The sequence below is a fragment of the Apium graveolens genome, chromosome 7 (genome assembly GCF_009905375.1).
Source record: "Apium graveolens cultivar Ventura chromosome 7, ASM990537v1, whole genome shotgun sequence".
NCBI lineage: Eukaryota > Viridiplantae > Streptophyta > Magnoliopsida > Apiales > Apiaceae > Apium > Apium graveolens.
Window position 1 is genome coordinate 197,010,600 of NC_133653.1, and position 5,769 is coordinate 197,016,368.

The 5,769-nt window shown below is 37.7% G+C and overlaps 1 non-coding gene across 1 annotated transcript; it reads left to right on the plus strand.

Annotated features, from left to right (window-relative positions):
• Positions 1-5,130: 5,130 nt before the first annotated feature.
• Positions 5,131-5,237, plus strand: LOC141676213 (small nucleolar RNA R71). The gene has a single exon (XR_012556814.1). It is a non-coding gene; the product is annotated as a small nucleolar RNA R71 (small nucleolar RNA).
• Positions 5,238-5,769: the final 532 nt, after the last annotated feature.

The following is a 5,769-nucleotide window of genomic DNA, read 5'->3' on the forward strand; positions in this document are numbered from 1 at the left end:
TAATGGATATCCTTGAGACAAAGGACTAAACCAAAGCACAGTTCATTATATACAAGATAACTTTAACGATCTTAAGTCTAACGACACTTGTACAACTATCACTCAGTGAACAATTATTGACACGTGAGTAATCTCCATTAGTTGTTCAACTTATCGAGTCATGTTCAGTGAACTTATTCGCTAATAAGCACCTACATACTAGCTATAGTGTCATCACACAAATGCCTATGAGAACAGACATCCTCCTGAAGGGAGCAAGCATAGTATGTACCAATCTTTGCGGATCCACTAACATCCGATTAGCTATCCTATGATCCGGAATTGTTTAAGTCTAGAGTTATCATCTTCTAGATCTTACTATTATAATCTCTTTATAATTCTAGAAGTTTTACTCTAAACTAAGGAACATCTTATTTAATACACTTTAAATAGATAAAGCCCATAATAAAATTAAAATAAGTCTTTTATTAATTTCAATGAAATCAAATAGGAATACAAGAAAGTTCTTCCTAACTCATCATACATGATTGGATTTAGGACAAACACTTTCATCTTTAACTTTGTAGGGGAAGCCAAAATCTAGTGCAAGTGAGCATCATCTTTTAGATAATTTGTTGGCTTACTTTCCAATTCTTTCAGGATCTATTGAGACATCTGTGCCTAAATTTTCATCAATCTGCACAGAGTCTACAATAGTCTCCACTCCAAACTCATTTATTTCTTCTATTCCGATGGATATTGTTCATCCGTCGGTTAGTGATTGTATCTCGACGGATGTGCCTAACAGCAGTCATCCGTTGGCTAGCCTAACTACTATCCTTTCTACACACACCGAAAATTCAACAATTATGACAAGTGTAGATGAGTTAGTAGTTGTACAATCACTCTTAGGACTGAGGGAAGGGAGTGAAATGAGTGAGAGGCTGGGTTGCTCCCAGGAAAAAGGAGAGGAAAAGAGTGAACTCATGCAGGTTATTTCTTCCAGCCTGGAAAAAGAGAGTGGGATGAGTCCCACCTTAGAAGGTGAAGGTGAGGGTGTGAGGGTGGTGAGCCATGGGGAGCCCTTGATGCAACAAAAGAGAGATCTTGAGAGAAATGCAGGTACATGAGTTATAAGGGTGGGCACCATTGCTAGTGAGTCAATGAATGTCAGTGATGCAGAAAGGAAGAGACTATTTCAGCAAGAATATCAAGCTATTATAGATTCTATCTCCCTGGATGCTGAGACATTTACTTATAATGTTCCAGCTTATCAAACTCTAGCTGGACAGGGCAATGAAGATGCTGAGAAGATGCTGAACCTAGTTCATACAACTGCTTCTCTACAAAGGGCAAATGATGCAATTACTGTTATGCCATCTATAACTGATATTCAGTTTGAACTGGCTGAAGACTCTTTTGGGGATAATGGTGGGGATGATGAGGATGACATCATGAGCATAGGGGGAGATGCAGACATTCCTTCCTGGATGCTAACCAAAGAGTGTTCATATTCACATATCCAATCCATATTAATCAAGCTTATTCATGACCCCCAATCATCCATTCAAGCATCCACAAGTTCCAACACTAAAAGGTTACTTACAACACATCTTGAAGCTCTACAGCTGCACAAGATTCAAGCTCTCTAACACAGTCTAAGTGTGGATGAAATCAAGCAAGAAATTTCTGATGTCAAACATGATTTTATAGCAAGGTTGGATGCTAGACTTCCTGGAACCACCATGACTGAGATAGCTCAGAAATTGAGGAAAGAAGCTGATTTAAATAGAAAAGTTGAGGCCATGGACTCTAGGTTGTCTAATATGGAGAAGTCAGTGGCCAACATACTTGTAAATCAAGAAGCTCAGACTGCTCTGCTCCAACAGTTGGTGGCTACATAAATCCCTTCCTCTCAACAACTTGATGTTGACAAAAAAAGGGAGAAAGGTTCATCAAGTGAGGGGGAGAAACAACTAAACATTCAAGTCAGCAAAGTAATTGTGCCAGCAATTGCTTTCACTAAGCCACCAGCTATGGATAGCATTGATCTCATCAATTTAACAGCAGCAAAACTAGAATCAAATGACAATCTGGAAAAGATCGATATAGCAGCAGCTGAGAAAGAACTATGTGAAAAATGGAAGAAGATTGATGCAGACATTCAGAAGAAATTTGGTCAGCTACAGAAACCAGACAAGACTTTTCATCACCATTCTCAAGTCAAACATATCTCAGTGCATGAAATAAGTCTAGGCAACTTGGAAAAAGGCCAAACTTCATGCATCAAATCTCCAAAAGCTAATCTGATTTTGAAGCCTAAAAGGAACTATTCAAAGTTCTCAGATAAAAATCCTGTGGATCTTATGTTTGAGACACCTAGACCAGATGAAAAGAAGCTGTTGGCAAGGTCAATTGCATTTTACAAGGATCCATCTGATTCATTTCAAAAGAAGAGGATTGCCAAAATTTACAGGAATGGAAAAGAGATCTGTGTGGTGGCTGGACACCCCCTGTTTGTAGAAGCTAAGAAGGAAGAAAAAGAAAGGATCAAGCAAGAAAAGAAGCAGTCTGCTTTAGATGCTAAGAAGCTCAAACAAAAAAAGGAGCAAGCTACTATCTTGGCTAATCTTCAAGCGGTCAAATCTACAACTGAGATCTCTGAAAAACCACCTGTGATTACTGAAGCTCAAGATCAACAAATGCAAAATGAACCTCCAAAGAAAAGAAAGTTCAGATACAAGCTTCACTCCAAAAGAAAATTGGACTTTAGTGATGAGGAAATGGAGGACTACATTCCCAAAAAAGTCTACAACATCAACTCAAACATCCATGCCCTCAGTGGTGCATGAGGAATTCAAGGTGTATCCAATAAAGAACTTTCATGGTGAGCCTATTATTCCCAAGGATGAGCCATTAGACTGGGAAAGTCTGCCAATTCCTGAATTCAACTTACCTATCTTCAACAAGCCAAAGAAGACAAAGATTTAAGCAACCAAGAAAGTGAAGCCTGTGACTCTTAGATCCAAGACCCTAACCAAATCTCAACCCACAGTCAACAAGTAAGATCTCTTATACATCTGTGACATCAAGGAGTTTTATGAACTAAACCTCTACTTGGATGATTGGAAGAAGAGGGATTGATGCTCACAGACATCTTCCTGAAAGGCTGGTGTTCAAGTACAAGGGAGGGAAATAAATCACATGGCCACTTCACAGGATTCTTCAAAAAAGCTAGTATGTTTTGATAAAAGTCTTCTCATCCTTCAAGAAAAGCTTTGGGTTCAATATAACTGCAAGGAAACTGGTTTTAAAGAAGATAGAAGATCTAAGGAGTAATAAAGCCAAGAATGAACTTCCAAGAACTCTAACAATTCCCTTCATAGGAAAGAGAGTGTATTTGAGGCCTTATTGGATGATGGAATTCATGGACGATAAGGGAGTTAGAAGATTTTTCAGATTGGATGACCAATTGAGTATCTCTAGCAATGAGACTCTATTGGAAATGCAAGAAATGCTAGATCTATCTGAAGCTGATGAACTTGAATTCCACAGACAACTCCAGAATCAAATAGAAGAAAACTACAGGAAGATTGGGAAGAAATCCAGACAATCAAGGAAATAGAATTATTTGCTCAGACTAGAGGAGCACCTTGAAAATAATTATGAGAATTCTTTGTACATTTTGCTTTGTTCAATGTTCAATAAATATTGTAGCACCTATCAGTTTTATTATCTACTTTTCAATCTGTATGTTTAGGGTGTTTTGTTATCATCAAGTTTCTCTTAATTTATGGCTACAATTTCAGTAGACATAAATTGGGGGAGATTGCTAGGAATATGTTGTGAACTTGATGATAAGTTAAACAAAACACCTTAGTAGATTTAACTTAGTGAAATTTGTAGCTCTCGACGGATGATTGAATATAATCCCGACGGATGAACTTTATAGTCCCGACGGATGATAATTTGACATCCATCGAGAGTGTAGCTTATGTAACAAATAAGTATTGTAGCACATATCTGCAAATAACATATTTTAGTCTAGTAGATTGTATAGGGTTATCTAAGTCATGTTGACTACTAGATTGATATGCAGAATAGGTTGACCAATTATAAATATGAGATGTCTTGTAATTCTGTATAAGTGAAATGGAGTCAAGTGCAGATAGACTCCCGATAGATGATCTACAAGACTCCCGATGGATGATCAAAAAAGCTCCCTACGGATAATCATCAAGACTCCTGACGGATGACAAACATAGTCCCGACGGATGATCAAATTCAAAATAACAGTTGACAGTGACAACACAGTCACATGCATTGGGTGTTTACAAAAGGAATGTGGCAGCCTGTTGAGCAGGATTTTGAGAACAAAGAAGCATTACCATTTCCATGCAAATGTGAAGATATTCAAAGATGCTGGAATAGAGTAGTGAAGTAGCATGGAGTTAGACTAGATATGTTTTGTTTTATTATCTTGTCTTACTGTCATGTAAACTTGGTGATATATAAACCAAGTGTAGCAAGTAGAATTAGTAACTAAGCAAATACATTTTCTAGAGAAACATATCAAGTTGTATTCTGTAAGAATTTCTCTATAGTTTTGTTTGTTCTACTTGAAAAGCAGTTGTGAGCTATTCAGAGCTTCACAGAATTCTCAAATTGATATATATATATATATATGGTGGATACATTCAAATCCACCAGAAAGTTTTAAAACTTGTGTTTTATTACTTAGTGTATTGATTTCAATTTTCTATCTATTCCCCACTTTAGCAAATCAAACACTGTTATATGTATTAAGTTAGAACTGTTTGAAAATCTCAAAAAGAAGCCAGAATTACATTCAACCCCCCTTCTGTAATTCTTATTGTATTGTTAGGGAATAACATAATCCACTTTCATCGTTATCGCCTTTAGCTGAGTAGCTATAGCTGTAGCTGTATCCACCTCTAGAATTCCTGCTACCTTGCCTTGAGGTAGTCTCTGAGTTGGGTTCTGATATTTATTAGTAGCCATCAATTTAATTAGCTCATAAGCTTCATGATAACTCTTAGCCCATAAGGCTCCACCTAATACTGCATCGAGCATGGGTCTTGATTGCGCTCCCAACCCATTATAAAGCAATAGATGATCATCCAATCAGGCATACCATGATGAGGACACTTCCTAAGCATCTCCTTGTATTGCTCCCAAGCCTCACATAAAGATTCTCCCGATTGCTGCGCAAATTGAGTAAGAGCATTTCTGATTGGAGTTGTCTTCGCCATAGGGAAGAATTTAATAAGAATCTTCAGAGCAAGATCCTCCCAAGTAGTGATGGAACCTGCTGGTAGAGAATGTAACTAACACTTAGCTTTATCCCTCAGAGAGAATGAGAAAAGCCTCACCTTCACAACATCTTCAGAAAATTTGTTGAACTTGAAAATGTCGCAGATCTCGATGAAATCTCTAATGTGCATGTTAGGATCTTCCGTTGGAGAACCCCCAAACTGAACTGAATTCTGCACCATCTGAATCGTGTTAGACTTGATTTCAAAAGTATTAGCCGTGATGGCTGGTCTGACAATGCTAGACTGAATGTCATTGATCTTCGGTTGAGAATAATTCATCAAAGCTTTCAAATTTGCTGCTGGTTCTCCCATTGTAATGATCGCTTCTTCTTCAACCTTCTCAACTTCCTCAAAAACTTCTTCAACTTCTTCCAGTGCTTCCTTACGAGATTGAGAACGTGTTCGCATACACGCCCTCTAGAGTACCTGAAACACCAACAAATTAATCAAGTAA